This window comes from Sebastes umbrosus, chromosome 11 (genome assembly GCF_015220745.1).
Source record: "Sebastes umbrosus isolate fSebUmb1 chromosome 11, fSebUmb1.pri, whole genome shotgun sequence".
Classification (NCBI taxonomy): domain Eukaryota; kingdom Metazoa; phylum Chordata; class Actinopteri; order Perciformes; family Sebastidae; genus Sebastes; species Sebastes umbrosus.
The window spans coordinates 31,709,759-31,727,506 of NC_051279.1; positions in this window are offsets into that span (position 1 = coordinate 31,709,759).

Genomic DNA, 17,748 nt, shown 5'->3' on the forward strand with positions numbered 1-17,748 from the left:
TATTCTCGCTATGGTCACTCGCTGTCATCAGATGTTACTGTCAGCACTGTGCACACAAGCTGTGCTGGTATATCAATCCTCAGTATTCCTCCCTGACTGCAGCTACAGTACACACAAAACCCTGTAAATCCTACAACAACACTTTATTTTGTTACAATTCAGGTTTAAAATGAAGTGTTAAAACTGTTCTAGGGATTTAACCCGAATATTATGGTTAGCTATACTGTATGTAGTTCCCATGTATCTGGGTTTCTTCTTCGTGCTCTGGTTTCCTCACACCGTACAAATACATGCATGTTAGATTAACAGGAAGCTCCAAATGACCAGATTCTGATTTATCGATTCAAGACCCTTGGTTGCAGTGTGGAGTACAGACAAAATATACAATGGCACCCGGCAGGAATGAAGTACAGCGTAAATGACTTGAACAAAGGTGGAACGATCTTCAATAAACAACCTTATTTACATACTACTCGCTATAACTACTGGCCTATCTGACTGTTATAACAAAATTAATGTAAACATTCATGTTAGGTTTAAATAGTACCTTTGGCAAGTATAGTTTGGGGCTATGACAGTTTGGGGCAAGTCATAGTCAAGTCAGCACACTGACACACTGACAGCTGTTGTTGCCTGTTGGGCTGCAGTTTACCATGTTATGATTTGAGCATATTGTTTTATGCTAAATGCAGTACCTGTGAGGGTTTCTGGACAATATCTGTCATTGTTTTGTGTCGTTAATTGTTTTACATTAATAAACATATACATAAAGCAGCATATTTGTCCACTCCCATGTTGATAAGAGTATTAAATACTTCACAAATCTCCCTTTAAGGTACATTTTGAACAGATAAAAAATGTGTGATTAATTTGCGATTAATCACGATTAACTATTTTTATCGACTGACGGGCCTAATTATTGTACAAGCCAGAGTTAAAGCTACAGTTGTTAACCAAAATAACAATGTTTTTGTCATATTTGCTCAAACTGTCACTATATCCTGACAGTAGTACATGAGACGGATAATCTATGAAAAAATCAGGTTCCTCTCCCTCCTCTTAGTGCTCCTAATGGCATTTATAAGATTCCACCACGCCTACACCGCTCTGTGTTTTTGGTGCTAAGCAGGTAATGTGCAGTCACTGAAAACAGCTGCCTGCCGCGATCAAAAATATCACCATGAGAGCTGTGAGAGTGAATTGGAACAGTAAAGGTTATGGGACAGACAGCTGAACGATGAGCTGAAACTCACCATGAAGCTACGTGAAGCCGAGGGGGGGCTGCAGATTCAGGTGATAATTTTCTGGAGGTTCATCACTACAGTAGGAGCGATCGCTTTCATCTTGTAACACTGCAACGTATCATCATACAACGGTTCTTAAGATAGCTTTCGAAAAGTTATTCCTCTCTTTTTCGTGCATTCTCCTACGAAGGTCCAGCAACACGTGTCAATATATGCTTGTTACATGCATACAGTCTTTTCAAAATAAACTTCCGTCTTCACAGTAACCTACTTGGTTAGGTTTAGGAAAAGATCGTGGTTCGGGTTAAAATAACTAGATGAAGTGCAAAATAAAGGGGCGTAACATAAGTATGGAAGTTACGTGATAAATAATTCAACGCTGACTTATAGTTTCACACAGATACAAACACCGGCCTCTCGGGGGAAAGTCTGGTGTTTTTTGGCCTCCTCCCTACCTAGCCCCCAGGAAGAGTGCCGGTCGTCGATCCGGACTTTTGTAATGGCTAAACGGTGGTACTGCAACTTCTGTGTCCGTCACGTGATGTCATTAGGCCCAAAAAGGCTTTTCCCATAGACTTACATTGGGAAAGAGACGTCTGTAACTCAACGGATAATTTTTTTTGAGGTGAATCAACTTCCCAGTACGAACACTCTAATAGCCCTTATTCCAAAAATTAAGTTTTTAAAGTTTTTTCCCTTCCTCCGTTCATGTGAATGAGACCCAGACCGAGGCTGGAGCGCCAAGCGACGGACGTGACCGAGCGGACACTACTCCGCATGTTCCATGTGCCCAAGATCCGGGTACTTTTCCAGACAGAAGTGGAGCCATTTAGGCTTCATGCTCCACTGAGCAAATTTCATAGGAATGAACGGGGCCCCGCCTCCAACGCTGTATCCAGTTCTCTTCATACATCCATGCTCCCTACGTGGAGTTTGTCACTTTTTATACTTCCTGGTTCAAGATTACGTGAATTGATTTTGAGGGATATGTACAAATTACAATGCATTACTTTTCATGGTTATAGCTTCGAACATTGTATGAGAACAGCCTGAACATTGTTTTGTTATTGTCATTTGATACATTGTCATTACAAAAATATAGATTTTTAGCCACTTTAACTTTCACGATATACTGAAGGAATAGTTTTTCTAGTATTTCTATTTTTTTTTAATCCCCAACTTCACATGGATACAACCTAACTAACGTATCCAGTGTCCAGGATGTTTCACTGCCTTTAAAAGAATGGGATAGGTATCAGCTTAGTTGGATGTGTGAATAGATGGGTCTGACCACTCTGTCTAAAATATTTCCCATATCTGGCGTCTTAGTGTCTCATTATGTTGTACACGCTCCTACGGAAGTAGTTCCACCCACACAACAAACTTGCAAATCTGCAACTTCACTCCAACAAACAACTATGTTACTTACTACTATAGGTTTGTTTTCCTAAACCTTGTGGCTCTGATTTGGCTCCTCACACAATCTCCATGACCTGCAGAAGAAAGTGGTCATGATTCATGAAGACGAGGTGAAAACAGATCAGACCTAAGCCATACTGCAAGCTGTTCCCTTTCATAGCGTGTGACATGTTTGATGGATAGCGACTTTGATGTTCGTCCGGGCCCCGTTGGCACCTTGATGTCCGTGTGTGGCCGCGCGGTTGAAGTCGAGCTGCCAAGCAACGGCGATGAGAAACCCTCACCCTTCAACTACGAGGGACCACCTAGGGATTCGTTGCTACTTTGCCAGTCTCTTTCATGTTCGGCGTCTATGTGCACCATCTGTCTGTCGGTTTGAGCGACGGGTGAATGACGGGTTCCCTCTGAGAACATGGCACATAACGTTAATGCCAGGCAGGCCCGCGGGCTGAGAAAAGACTGCAGCTGCCCGTCACTCTTCCCAACCTCATCAGTCACTGCGAAGGCAGACGTGACGGCCCTGAGCTCCCTGGAAAAACCTGTTCGCTGACATCTCTTCTTTCTGTCACACAGCAGAGAGAAGCTGACTGACTGACTGACTGAATGACTGACTGAGGCGGAAAATACGCCGCACGTCGGGCTGACTCAAATGTGACGGATAGGTGTGGTGGAGAACATAGTATAATGTGATTTTCTTATTTCACATCTTTATGTCGCAAAAGGAGGCAGTTGCTGTTCTCTTTGGGAGTTACAGAGGTGTAACCACAGGGTTATATCTACAGATAACTCCGAGCAGAACATGTAAAAGGTTTTATTTTTACCTGTTTAAAGGCATGTTTATTGCTTATCTATGTGTGGTTGCAACTTGGGTTCAACCGATACAGTACTTTGAGGCAGGATGTTTGGATTGACACTCATTGTGTCAGATATTATGGGACCATTTGAATGATTTTGATGGTGTTTCACTCAGAATCATATTCTGATCAAGTGGAGAAAGCCTAAAACAACATTTAGACTTTCACGGAACAGTAAAGGCATCAGTATGCTTAAAAAAATGGCCGAACAGCGCAGGAAACCCCCCTCCCTCCGCACCTGTATGATGTTGGATCTGAGGGGGCTGAGGGGGCTGTGTCTGACAATTTTTGTAACTTTACGAAACCAAATCTGACAAGAGAAGCCCATCGCACACAGCACTGAGGTAAGAAGGTAGGCAGGATTTACACTCTCAAGCTCTCTTCTTTCATTCTTCACACAAAAACTTTTATCACTTCTAGTGTTGTTCAAACCAAGAATAACTTCAAGGAGAGATGTGTGCGTTATCCACATTTGAACAATATGACATCTGTACACCCTGCATTCGGGGGACAGTGGAAGTAGGGGTGCTGAGAGTGCTGCAGCACCCCCTGTTTTTTTTCTGTAGGCCTATTGTTTAACAGCAATGGGAATTTAAAAAATATATATTATTAAAATATTTCTATACTATCTCGTATGAACCTCCGCGGGGTGAATGTGCATCAGTAGATCCTCCCTCGTCTCCTGTATCCTCACTGTCCTGCATTATTATGAACTATAGTTACCTGGTTATAGGTCATCCATACGCCGCCTCCCCCCTCTTCTCCTCCTCACTTTTCTCATGCATTAACTCTGTGTTGTTGACTGTGGCTGTTTCGACATACAGTATGTTGCTGTTTGTCAAGTTTGCTTTTTTCTAAAATCAGGGTTTTCCCTGCTATTGCAGCGTGTTTTGCGCTGCGTAAAAACTACGTCAAGAGCATCCGGATGAGTCGACTCACTGCACCGCATGGGGGGACGGGGTGGGGGGGCTGAGAACGAAGGTGCTGTCATTCTGATAGAATGCTGAAACGGAACTGGTTGTTTACAATGTTACGCACTGATAAAACCATGTTCAGCTTTCGGAATGTGCTCTTTTGATTTACATGATTTTACAGGGCAAATATTGCCAGAAGAATTAAATGTTGAGACGTTATCTATAGTAATAATAATAGTCCAAATCTATGTAAAATTGCATGGTTTTCAGTAAAAAAAAACTTAAAATTTTCACGGGGGAGACCCCTCGTGAAAATGCTAGCATGCTAGGTCGTCTTGGAGACTTGGAGAATAATCTAATATGACTTCACTCCAAAGATAATGCGAACAAGTTCGCTAAAACTTTGGTAGGAACAATTCTGTTCTCCCAAAATATTGGGAGGGACAACTCCCTACCGTCCATATGCAAAGCTACGCCCTTGATCCAATAGTTAGAGATATTCCGGCTTAGACCAAAGCGGTGGACCGACCGATCGACAGGCCGATATTGTCTTCTCCCAAAAAATGCTTCCAAGTTACACTGGATTCATTTTCTCTCTTCACACTTCTGATCAACAAATGAACAATAACTGGTGCCATCCTGTGTTGGTATCAAGAAAGGCAGTCAGCGATGCACAATGCTACACCTCCCCCCAAGGACCTGACCCGCTAGATGGTTTATTACACCAAACTATCTGAGAAGCTGTCACTGGAAACAGGCACTTTAAAAAAAATACATAGGTGATTGGATGAACGTGGATCTGTCAATCAAACAAGCATAAACATCTTTTCCATTGAGAAAAGCCTTCAGTGCCGTTCTTTGTTCTGATATAACTGATGCCATTGCAGCATCCACGTTAACCTCTTCAGGAGCCGCCACTGTTGTTTGAAACGAACAGCAGCCTCTCTGTGTCGCGTCACACACCTGAGCCACGCCTGCAGTAGCTCCTCACAGGACTCTGACTGGTACGTGCTCTGGCTTGTCGTACACAAACGCATTACTTGAAGCCTGACATGATGGATTTTTGTGTGCTATTTGATCCCGCAATCTCGCGTGATCGGGTGACATCGTGAGAATCAAGCTAGTAACCAAGGACCTGACCCAGGGACACAGAATACATGGAACACGTGGACTGCTCTAATTCTTACCAGAATTGCTTGCTATTTCTGCAAACAAAACTTCAAACCTTCAGCCAATCAATGATAGAATAGAGGGCCAGTTTCTAACCCTGCACACCTTGCATTTCATCCATGTCTCTCTGGTATCTCTTGCACTGTTCCTGCATCTAAGAGTGAACTGTATAGTCATCCCTCTGGAGCAGCTTCCTCTCTTCTTCTTTGCATGTAACCCTCTGTAGCTCTGCTGTGTGTACCGTCCAAGTCAGAGGGCATGATCTATATCTGCCACCAGGGAGCACTATCCCTCTCTAATGGCTGCTAAACGGCCTTCCTCAGGAGGACAAGGGGCCACATCACAGACCAAATGGCACTTGTACCATGTGCGATGGCTGGCGCAGCGTGGGCGGCGGAGGGGGTAAATATACTTAAAACACACTACGGCGTATATCAGCGCTGCAGCCTTGACTACAGTTACCACCGGAGAGTCCAACTCCTCCGCATTTCCCAGGCAAAAGGCCAAACGCATTTACAACACTTCAAGTGTCTGCGACACAAGAACGCCCTCTCCACTGTGAAATATGTAAATATTGCACTAATCAAAGGGTTGTGGAATCGCAAAATGCCACGGAAAGGTTATGACCCGGAGCCTGTGCTAATAGGGGAGTGAGGGAGGGGGAGGAAGAGGAGGTGATGGAGGGAGGGCTGGGGGTTGTGGTGGTGGTGGTGGTGGTGGGGGGGGGAGTGGAGGAGTGACAGCTACCACAGGCGTTTCTCCTGCCTGAGGAGGACCTTCACATGCTGACCTCCGCCTCCTGCACTCCAACGCTCTGACAGTAATGAATAGGAAGGGGCTGTTTATGCATATCAAATGTTATTTACTCTCCCACAGTCAACTGTAGCCACAGAGGAAAGAAAGAGAGCAGCAAAAAAAAAACACAGGATATTCCCATAGACCGTGGGCTGCCATTAGAACAATGTGGACAAGAATGCAGAGGCCTCTGCGGTGCACTGAGGTTAATCTATCTATCGCAATGAATTACATGACATGGTTTTTGTGGGGCTCGAGCTCGACTTGCTTTTAAAACGCTGCATTGTTCACCGCCTTGATTTCCTTCCAGGATTGGAGTGCTTGACAGATACAGAGTACCTACATGAAAACAAGCTCCTGTGAGTATATAAGTGAACTTGACAATGAACTCTTGATATCTAGCCCGCATGATTATTTACTTCAACTATCTCCTGCTCCACCAAACTAAAGTCTATATCCAGAGACAGAATCAGGGGGTGGGGGGATGTTAACATACATTCTAGTCATGTAATATATTTTTTTAAGCAGGATTAATTCTTTTCCACATTGACATGATTGGTCTTAAATAGCGCGAACCTTAAAAGCCAGAGGGAGGAAAAAGCCTGAGCGGAATTATTCAAGGGAATGACGTTCGACGACAAGCTCAAGAAAATAACCTTGAGCGCGAACAATGAAGAATCAGCCGCCAGAAAACGTTTGTGTTTTTTTTTTTTACCCCAGCCCGCGTGTCATCGTCGTCGTCGGTTTACGACTTGGCTTCGTTTTCCATCACCCCCTTGCGAGAATTAAGTTGGATCTTAAGTATGTAAATGAGAACCTATTCTGTGGCCCCCACCCTCTCTTATATGAATCCCAGGACAGACCATGACATTTAACATCGCCTTCACTAATTTGTGCTTAATAGCCAAAAAGTGATTAGAATTAACATTAATGACATTTCATATGTCTCCCCTTTCTACATTCATTACCTCTTCTCTGCTGCTGATACTTAACCAGCTAATGCTGGTGGCTGCTTCTTGCAGCTTAAATTTACACTTTTGGCAGAGATCTTTCACTCGTCCTCTTTCACTTTTTTCTGCTCCTTCGCACGAAGACAACAAGGAAGGAGAATTAAAGGAGGGGAGGAAGGGAGGGGTGGGGGGGTCGTATAAAGCCTTTAAGTTGGGATCTATTCTATCGGTCACACCCCCTTTACCAATTGACACGAGCATCGCGGCAGATTAAGAGAAAGGGGGGTCATCTCTTTTCTGGCTCAACGCCTGTTCCATCACCCTCAGCCCTTCTTGTTGAAACAAATGCTGTCCGATACCCTTCATCTCCTCTTCTCCTTCAGCGGCTTGAACCTCACTCCGCTATACAGTTTTCTCCCCTCAGCAAAGCCAAATCACAGAGGATAACAGGCCCCGAAGAAACGCTGGCATTTTATTATCATTCCCTTCGCTTAGATCTGTACATGGAGGAGATTATTGCGTGGAAAAATGAGCATTGTGTTTCTATCAAACAAAACGACAGTCTCCGGGAGCCCTCCGCCCTCCTCGCTGGTAATTAGTGATGGTCTCCAACCTTGTTCAAGGGCAGCGAGCTGCTCCCATGTGTTTCTACCGGGAGGTCACCCGATCCTATAGCGAGCATGTGACGAAGGTGGTTCAGAGTCAAGCCTCTCCGGCTACACATTTTCATAATATGATGGTAATTTAATTGCAAATATGCTTTTGATGGGGGGGAAAGGAACAAAGGGAGGGATGCAAGGATGTAATGGGTGTAAACCATCATAAACTCATGTAACCTTTACAAGTATAAAGTGGCATTATATTGAATTAATTCATATTCATAATATGAACACTGTAAAAACTGTTAATTTGATCAAGTTTTGAGGCAACATTTTACAATAATTTTTTTTAAAGAGTTGGGTGAACTTCTGCATATTGTTAAGAAACTCACTAACATGTATTTGACTTCATGCTAAAAAGTACAAAATATGAGAAATGGCCAAAGAAAGAAAGAAAGAAGAAAATTGAGTTCAACCAACACAGAAAAAGTGCACATGACTTAGACTTAATGAAAATTGAGTGAAACTTTAAACAAAAACTAAGAATTTTAGATGAACTTATATTTTTACATTTTGACCAATTCAATAAGTGTAATCCAGTTAAAGTAATTACCAATAGACACATAACATATTTCACAAATAAAGGCCAGAGAGTATGTACTACCGCTTTAGCAGCATCATTTCTGATCAATACTGTAATATTACTGATAATACTGTAGAACAAGTTCAATGTAACATGTAAACCAAATGGTGTTAAAGCCCATTAATTAGTGCTTTCATGCAGGTTTATCTGATTTTTATTACGCTGGTTGTTTTGTCTCATTAAGATCATCGACTGGAGGGCAGAGTTTAAACACCTTTTTTTTGTTTACCACTATAACACGGCTGTAATACAAGGATGGAGGACAGAGGTGGCAGTAAAAAGAGGAAAACAGGGAGGGATGTTGTGGACAAAGGGAGAAGAGAGGGTATGTTAGTGCAGGGGTGTGGGGGGGTTAAAAGGGTAAGAAGAGCTGGGGGTGATCATGGGTAATGGCAGGGACCTGGCCGCTGACAGACAGGCCAATCTCCCGCCTGGACAGACTCAAGAGAGATGTGTCAGTCTCCGCCGGCACCCCGGGCCAGCCGCACCACCACACCGCTAAATGTGTATTGGCAAAGTGTCGGTGCCAATGCCATTAGCCGGCATACTTAAATTCCCCTGTAATTTTCTACGGGGCTCCTCGTTATTGGCACCTCTGATGGGTCCAGTATTTGAATCCTGGTTGAGTTTTAATGGATGACTGGTGGCGGTGAGCGGCGGGGCGATTTGTTATCACTCTTACAAGACACGTCTGCATGCACGCACGCACACACACATTGGTGTTACTGTCCTTCTAGGGACCTCCATAGACACCATTCATTCCCTATTAGCCTCAGCCTCACTACTACATGGTTTACCCTAAACTAATCTAAGATAGAATTAAATTAGAATTCTAGTAATAATATATGTATAATCATGATAATAACTGTCCTCACAGGCAAAACTGAATTTTACTGAATTTTCAGTAAATTATTATATATAAAAAGAGGACTTTTTTAAGTTTTTACAAAAGGAGCCATTTAATTCTCAACCTAAATTAACACAAATTAGAAAACATAATTCTAAACTCAAGTCCTTATCATAAACTACCTCTTCAGAAGGTTAAAATTAAAAAAGTGTGTACTTGCCAGCTGTTCCATCAAACAGAGATTTCCCCTATAAATATTTATTTATATTTAAAAGATTAGAATAAAGTCCAATAATGCATACAAAGATGTGTAACAAAGCTTTAATTATCTCACGAGCCCTCACATTTATCTTTTGACCCTCTGGAGGGGGCCCGACCCCTAGATTGGGAAACACTGGACTAAAATACTATACAAAAATAGTGAAAAATAGCTCCATCTCCCCCAGCTACAGCTGTACATTTGTGCATTAGTACTAACAACCTAACGTCTCTGCAGAATGACAAGTTTTATGTCTGAAGTTTTTTTTGTAAATTTTACCTTTGTACTTTTACTTCAGTAGAATTTTGAATGCAGGTTGTTTACAATGTTGTATTTGTACTTTAACTTAAGTAAAAGATCGTACTGGAGTACTCCTTTCACCATTGAAATGTCCAATGTTAGAGGTCTAAAACATTGCATTAGTTCTTACAGATAAAGCAATAAAGTAGGAAGTACAGTACAGACACGTTACAGTAACACCTGTCATTACACCAGCGGCACAGATCTAATGAAGGAGAATAGTTTGGAGACTTTCAGTGCTGATCTGAGATCAGGCCTTTGCCAATCAAACCTCACTTATTATCTCCATGAGGCAACAAGGACAAACTTATATGTGAGCTGACTGTGATTAGCATTTCATTTAATTTTTTAATTCTTCAGCTTAATTCTCTCTGGATCACGATACAATGAGTGCAAAAGAAATGAGATATTTTTACTTCCTCTTACCATCTGTGACCCAAAAACACATTAAAACCTCCAGAATTTTCATGAGCAAGACGATTGTGAAGTTGTTTTGGACTCTTGTGGGATTTGCAGCTTTGAACGTCTCTTTCGCAATTTTTTTTTTTTTTTACAAATGTGCTCTCTTCCCTTCCAGCGACATTGCCCGTAGCGTACCGAGGGAATACAGCCTTCATCGGGCCAAGACAAACACATGCTCGAAAAAAAAAAGACACACACACGAGCCACCACAAAAGTTAAACAACTATGTACAGGAGCAATTTAGCTCCGCTGTAATTTGTGTATAGTGTTTGACAACCTTGCTGGAGAAGTTTTCACCCCAGAAATGCTAAGTAGTCCCAGCAGGAGTCAGTCAGGAAGAGGAGAGGGGCTCTTTGCTGTTTAATGTATTCTTCGGCAGCCCAGAGGCCTCCAAAACGCTGCATGTCTTTACAATCCAGTGTACACACACACACACACACACACACACACACACACACACACACACCCTCACACACATGCTCACATATCTGTCGGCAGTCAGGCTCTGAAGGAACACTGCTAATGGGGCTGTTTTTAATGAGCCAGGAAGAGGAGAGTGACCCTTCGAAGGTGAATATCTCTATCTCTCTCTCTCTCTCTCTCTCTGTGTTTTGCTGTGTGGAAGCGTATGCATGCATGCCATTCACACACACACACATATACACACACAAGTCCTCGTGATTTTATACGAAGTTGTAATATTTATGTCTAATTGTTTTTAACCGCCATAATTACTTTCAGCTCTCGGCTCATTCATTCGTCCGATCCTCTCATCAGGAGCGGAGCGTGTGAGACATCAGAAGGCAGAAATGTGTGTTTTTACGGCTGGAGAGCCCTGCATAAATTGTAAGGGTTTGGAAAAAAAAAAAAGAGCCCTGCAGCAATAGTCCTCCGCAAAGCTGCAGGAGATCCGTCGATTTCCTCAAGTTCCACTTCACGTTGCAAGGGACATATCCATCCCCAGACAACCATTTCACTTTATTTCACTGATTTTATGATCTTTTCCTGCAAAGAAGAAAAAAAAAAAAAAGGAAAAAGAGGAAGGAGGAAGAGGGAGCAGTTCTGCGAGAGGCCAAAAGATGGCACACTATGTATGGCGGGAAGAGGGGTTGTGATGAGCGTTGTGGCGGCCGTGTGGTGTCTGTATTTAACCTAGAACCTGGAGAGAGTCTGTGTTTCCTCTGCTGGGAATCTTCTAGGATTCATAGAGGAGGAGGAGGAGGAGGAGGAGGGAGAAGAAGGAGCTAGGTAGGTGAACGGATGTCATGCTTCTGCCCATGTTGCTCAACAAGCCGTTACTGTGGCTGCTTTTACACTAAAATGAGCCCGAGGATATATAGCTGTGACATTTCATCTGAGAGAGCCCTCCCGGTTCATTCTGTCTGTAGAAACATGAGGAAGTTACAGTGCCATCTGAGAATAATGGTGATTCTGATGATTTGTGTTTTTAAACGTCTCATTCAGGGGAAATAAATGCACCAGCTAACCAGGTAGGACGTATCGTGCAGGTTAATATGTTTGGTTCTTAAAAAAGAAAAAGAAAAAATGAGAGGGGAATGAAAAAGATCCGTTCATACATCATTTTTTTAAACAAATTTGTCATGAAGCGCGCTCATTAATCCCACCCAAAATTGTCTTTTTATGGGTGTTGCTGATTTCTTTTAATCATTCTCTCCTCACGCCGGTGCTGCAGAGGCACTTTTAAATCTGTACTAAACTATTTCTTTTTTGCAGACATGAATGATTGGAATCGGGGGGTGGGTTAACTGGGAATCATCACATTATTATTATTATCAGAGAAATACAACATGTGAAAGTGTGAAAAATGTATACTCGCACGTGTTATGAAAATGACATGTTTTCAAAAATCAAATACATTTATTATTCTTTCTTTTATATGAATACTTCTATTTTATTGTGCTTTCTACATGCAAGTGGGTATTAACAGTGTGGATGAATGTAACAGTGTGTGATTACATTTGCTCTGTTACCACTGCTTTGAACATGGACATACTCTACACACTCCACAAAGACACACACCGCCCCATGCTACTAGACCACTGAAAATCAATGTGACAGGTTTCAGTCGTCCCTCAGTGTACACATCCCCTCTCAGACTCTCTCCTGACATCTGCTCGATTACCTCCTACAGCCACACACACACACACACACAAGGAGAGAGACACCCTCCCCGTGGCCGCTCTAAGCCCCTCTGAGCCATATGAAATGTAGTCGGTGCAGGAGAAACCAGATACTGCTGGCTGTGTCACATTGCGTTTGCCGCCACCCGTCAGGAAGCGGGTCTGTTTGACTGCCAGACGTTATGACAGCGTCAGTCATCCTCCAGCCCAGCAGCAGGCTGTGGGACAGAGAGGAGGAGGAGGTGGAGGAAGAGGAGGAGGAGGAGGGAGAGGGGGGCAAGACCTCCACCACAGGCTGACTAGGAGGTGGAGAGGAAGGAGAGGAGAGTCCAGCGTTTACAGGAAAAATGAAATCTCAGATTTCCCGTGCGAACACGTCATGCGTCCTGCATTTGATTTGATATTTTTAACATTTAGATGCAGAAGAAGGCGAAAGTTTCATGCTTTACATTCACACAGTCTCACTTGCTAAGAAAAAAGGAGGGCGGTACCTATTTTTTCAGCTGGTTCAAGGATTTGAAGTGACCCCTCTAGTGTCTCTCTAACCTCTTTGCTTTATGCTTGTGTGTGTGTATGTGTGTGTGTGTGTGTTTGTGTGTGTGTGTGTGTATGTGTGTGTGTGTGTGTGTGTGCCTGGCTTGGGGATTTGACAGCCGGCGAGTTGATGATTGAGCTGCTTATCCCGTCAGACCTGACGGCTAGACTTGCATTTTTATTTCATTTTATGCTGCTTTATATATTTTTTTAGCCCATAAGCTGCGGGAGGGTGCAATATGTCACCCCAGAAGGAGCGCAGATAAAAAAACCTGCTACAAACACGCATGGCAGTCAAGGACGCGCACAAACACAGGTGTACGCTCAAACAAACCCCGCACTTCATACTTCACATATACACACACACACACACAGAGAGAGGATGTGGCGGCAGCTCGGTTTGTCAGGTCATCCGACAGCACCGACAGCCCCGCGAGCTCCCATGTGGCCTGGAGAGTTTCCAGACAGCAGGACAGGAGGCCCGGACAGCAGCACCTCATGCCCTCCCTTCGTCTCGCTGCTGCCGCCGCTCACCCCCGTCCCCCGCCCCCCTCCCTGGACTCACCTGCTGCCTCACCTCCAGCCTCACCCACTGCCTTTCACCGTGCAGGACAGCAACCCTCAGAAGAGCCCGGCAGGATGAGAGTTGATGGACAGGCCGTCTCTGGTGTGAACTCTCGTCCTCTCCGGCCAGCGTCATGGACAGGCGGCTCGCTGTGACATGAAGCAACAGAAAAAAGGAAACAGAGTTAAAGCGGTAATCCCTCAAAACGCTTGTGTTTTGCCTCCGTACATCGCTGTGATGTCTTTGCTTTGTGGTTTCATGTGTCAATCAAGGAGCGTCTGTGGGGTCTTTCTTCCTTTAAGTCTCAATAGGTGGTGCTCTTTTCTTTGTCATCAGTGCTCATACTTAATCTAAAATGTCAAATGCATCACCTGCCTGTGTGATGCAGGACCCATGGTTGTTTTTTACAACAGCAAATGTCAAAGCCGTGAAAATAACTCAAATTTGATTCACTACTGCTGTGTTGTATTAGTGATTGACGGTTGTAAAATGGACATACACCGATCAGCCATAACATTATGACAGCACAGGCACCCTGACCGGTCTGCGGCTACGCAGCCCCATACGCAACAAACTAATGCACTGTGTGTTCTGAGACCTTTCTATCAGAACCAGCATTAACTTTTTCATTAGTTTGAGCTCCAGTAGCTCTCCTATTGGATCGGACAACACGGGCCAGCCTTCGCTCCCCACATGCATCAATGAGCCTCGGGTCTGACCCTGTCGATGGTTCACCGGTTCACCTTCCTTTGGACCACTTTTGGACCGGGAACATCCCACAAGAGCTGCAGTTCTGGAAATGTTCTGGTCTAGCCAGCACTATCTGGTCCTTGTCAAAGTCGCTCACATCCTTACGCTGGCCCATTTTTTCTGCTTCCAACACAAACTTCAAAGTTCAAAATGATCACTTGCCGTCTTATTATTTTTTGCCTATAATGGTGCTAATATGCTGTTTTACAAATCTGTTTTCATTTTTTGGATGTTTCTCCAACTGTTCTGTGAAATTTTGGGCCTCAAAAATGTATATAAGTGAAACAAGAAATGAAACAGCTAACAACTCGTAGACATCAAAACATAACAAGGTTTTTTTAGTGTAAAATTTTGACTACTAACTGACAAATAAATGTAGTGCATTAAAAAGTACAATATTTTCCTCTGAAATGTAGTGGAGCAGAAGTATATAGTAAAATAGCATAAATAGAAATACTCAAGTAAAGTACAAGTACCCTGAAACGTATTCCAGTACAGTACTTAGTTGCTCTCCTGCACTGCATACTCTATGCTTGCATGAAACTGTTGAATACTTGAAATGCAAACGGTGTTCACCGGCAGACAAATGCTTGCATTCTGCATGGAGCTCACTCAGTGCCGCTGTCAGTCTCCTTCATAGACCATTCTATGTATCACTAGCTCAGAAATGAAGGCCCTCTCCTATGAATGATTAATAAACAAAGCTATTAACAATGCAGCAGACATTTCACAAAAGGTTCATTTTCGGAAATACAATCTCCCTTTTGTTAATAATGTCCATTAATCATGTGAGGATGTCACTTAACGCAAGGTTAATGAAACACTGCTAATGCCTGGCTAATCTATCCGCAGTCAGAAAGCCGCTGTAACTGTAATTCCTAACCCCTCGAAACTATTTTTCCGGGGATTCTTGCCGTGTGATTGATGGATGCGGGACAGGGGATGTCCATTATTTTTAAGTGGAACACAGAGGCAGAATATGGGGTCAGCTGTGGGCCGAACTCAGAAAGCTTTACCTGTCCAAATGGCTAATGAACCACTGACAAGATATATGGGAACACTTTGGGGGAGAATTTAAGTATGACATAACAACTTGATAATGGATTTATTGTGGCACTCTGAACCATTCATTCACAATCAAGCATAATGTTCACGGCCTCCTTCCTTCATAATCCTCCGGCAAAGTATCGACGGCGAGAGCGACTTCAACTAGTGCTGATGTTTGCGTGACGGTGTGCGCGCGCTGTTTTTGTGTTTTTGACTTCCATTTTCCAGCTGTCAGGCCGACCTATTAAACAGAGTATTATTTTTTTTATGTCTGTGTGCATTGTGTCTGTGTAAGCATGGCGTGGTGTAAGCACAACATTAGGAGAGATGTTTATTGTAATGTGAGTGTCTGGTGCCAGCTGAGCTGAGCTGCAAGCTGTTTGGAGAAGCGGATGACTGTTTGATTGTTTGATGACAATGTGAGCCTTGCATCTCGCTTCCTTTCGTCTGTGTCTCTGAAGAATGCTGACATTAAATGTTTGATGTTGGCATGCACAACTGATGTACAAATAAAAACCTCACCGGTGAGACATGCTTCTTTTTTTTTTTTTCTCTTCTTGCATTTTGACAATACATTTGTTGTTTCCAGATTCGATTCAAGTTTTACCTTTTCCCCCCCCTTTTTAAAAGTTTGGATTGTTTTATCTCTTATTTTCTTTCCTCTTGAACCAGAAAGTCGCCAGAATCCAGGAGGCAAAAACAGAAAAATTCACTCATGTGACTTAAGGAATAAATGTTTTCCAGTCGAAACACCTCTTGGTTTTCAATCAAGGAGGGGAGGGGAGTGTGGGGGGGGGGGGGGTATACAGCATGACGCTGTGAAGGCGGAGGTGGTGCTGGTGGAGGTAGGAGAGGCAGGTCAATATGAGTCCTAATAAAGCGTGAGTTCATTTCCCCGCTGCGCTCCCCCCTGGCCCACCGGCCGCTCCATATACAAGTCAAATCGGCTTTTTGCCTCCCAAAGCTCTGTGATTTATGACCCGGCTCCATTGAGCAGACCAGCTAGTTTTCATTTTTGTTAAATCACGCGGCCCCTTAAATGAAACTATTGATTTAAAGTCAGCTTACTGAGGATTTAATTTGTATTTGGAAAATTAAAGCAGGTAACGCTTTATAATTTCACACTACACTGGAGTAGAACCAGTTATCCCCTATCCCAGGACCCCCACCCTCCCAACACCAACACACACCCTCATTCCTCCTTCCATCTGGTTCCACCGGCCACTTTGTGTGGCCATTAATGAATTTTGGACAGGGAGAGGAGGGATTTATAGCCCTGGGACTCCAGCCTGGACCGTCCCATACTTAGTGCCCCTTTGCTCAGGGCTGCTGCCACAGCACATCAGCACTTAACCGCTGTCTTTCCCCTGATTTCCTGTGACCTTGACTTGCACCGGTGTTGTCTCAACTTCCACCGGTCAACACCTCTCCTGTGGCTGTCAGGACGCCGCTGCCGCCGTCACTTCATCACGGAGAGACAAAAAAAAAAAATCAGGTTAACTCATTCTTTTATCCGTATATCAAAGAAAGGCTTTGTGTCAGTTTGTTTGTTTGTTCGCTGGTTTGTCACCACTGTTCCACTTTTCATGAAACTTGGGGAAATGATGTATCAGTTCGTGATAAATCACAGACAGGAAAAACAGTAAAAATATCCTCCCACATCGACTACATTCTGGTATTTTCAAAATGGCACGGCAGGGGAAGCTACTTTGTTACCCTCTCCATCACATGTGATTCCTCAGACACCCCTGCCTCCCGTTTCTGACAAAACCGGGAGAAATGATGCATCTCACCTTTTCAAAAATTACACTTCCTGGCCAAAAGAGGAAGCTACAATTACAGCTCAAAAACACACTGACATATTTGTTACTGATTGTCCCTCATTTGTGGGGGGGAGAAGACGTGCTCACTGTCGCCTTGTCTCAGCTTTGTCTCCGGGTCTGTTTCCGCCGTCTCCTCCGCTGACATCGCCGGCATCCCTCCCCGCTACCCCTCTCCCTGCTCCCTCACCCCTCACCCTGCCATAAGCTCCTTCACCAAGCCCCTCATTAACCCCTCCCTTTTCCCCTGGCATTGAAAAGGCGCTGTCTTTAAACCTGTCCCCGCATCTTCAACAGAGTTTTACCATAGTGAGCATGTGGGCGGATGGGTGGATCCCTTTCCCCGCGCCCCCGCACTGACTGTTTTATATTATATTTAGTAATAATAATCACAGTTATCGCGCCTCCTCCTCCTCCTCCTTCCTTTTTGTTAGA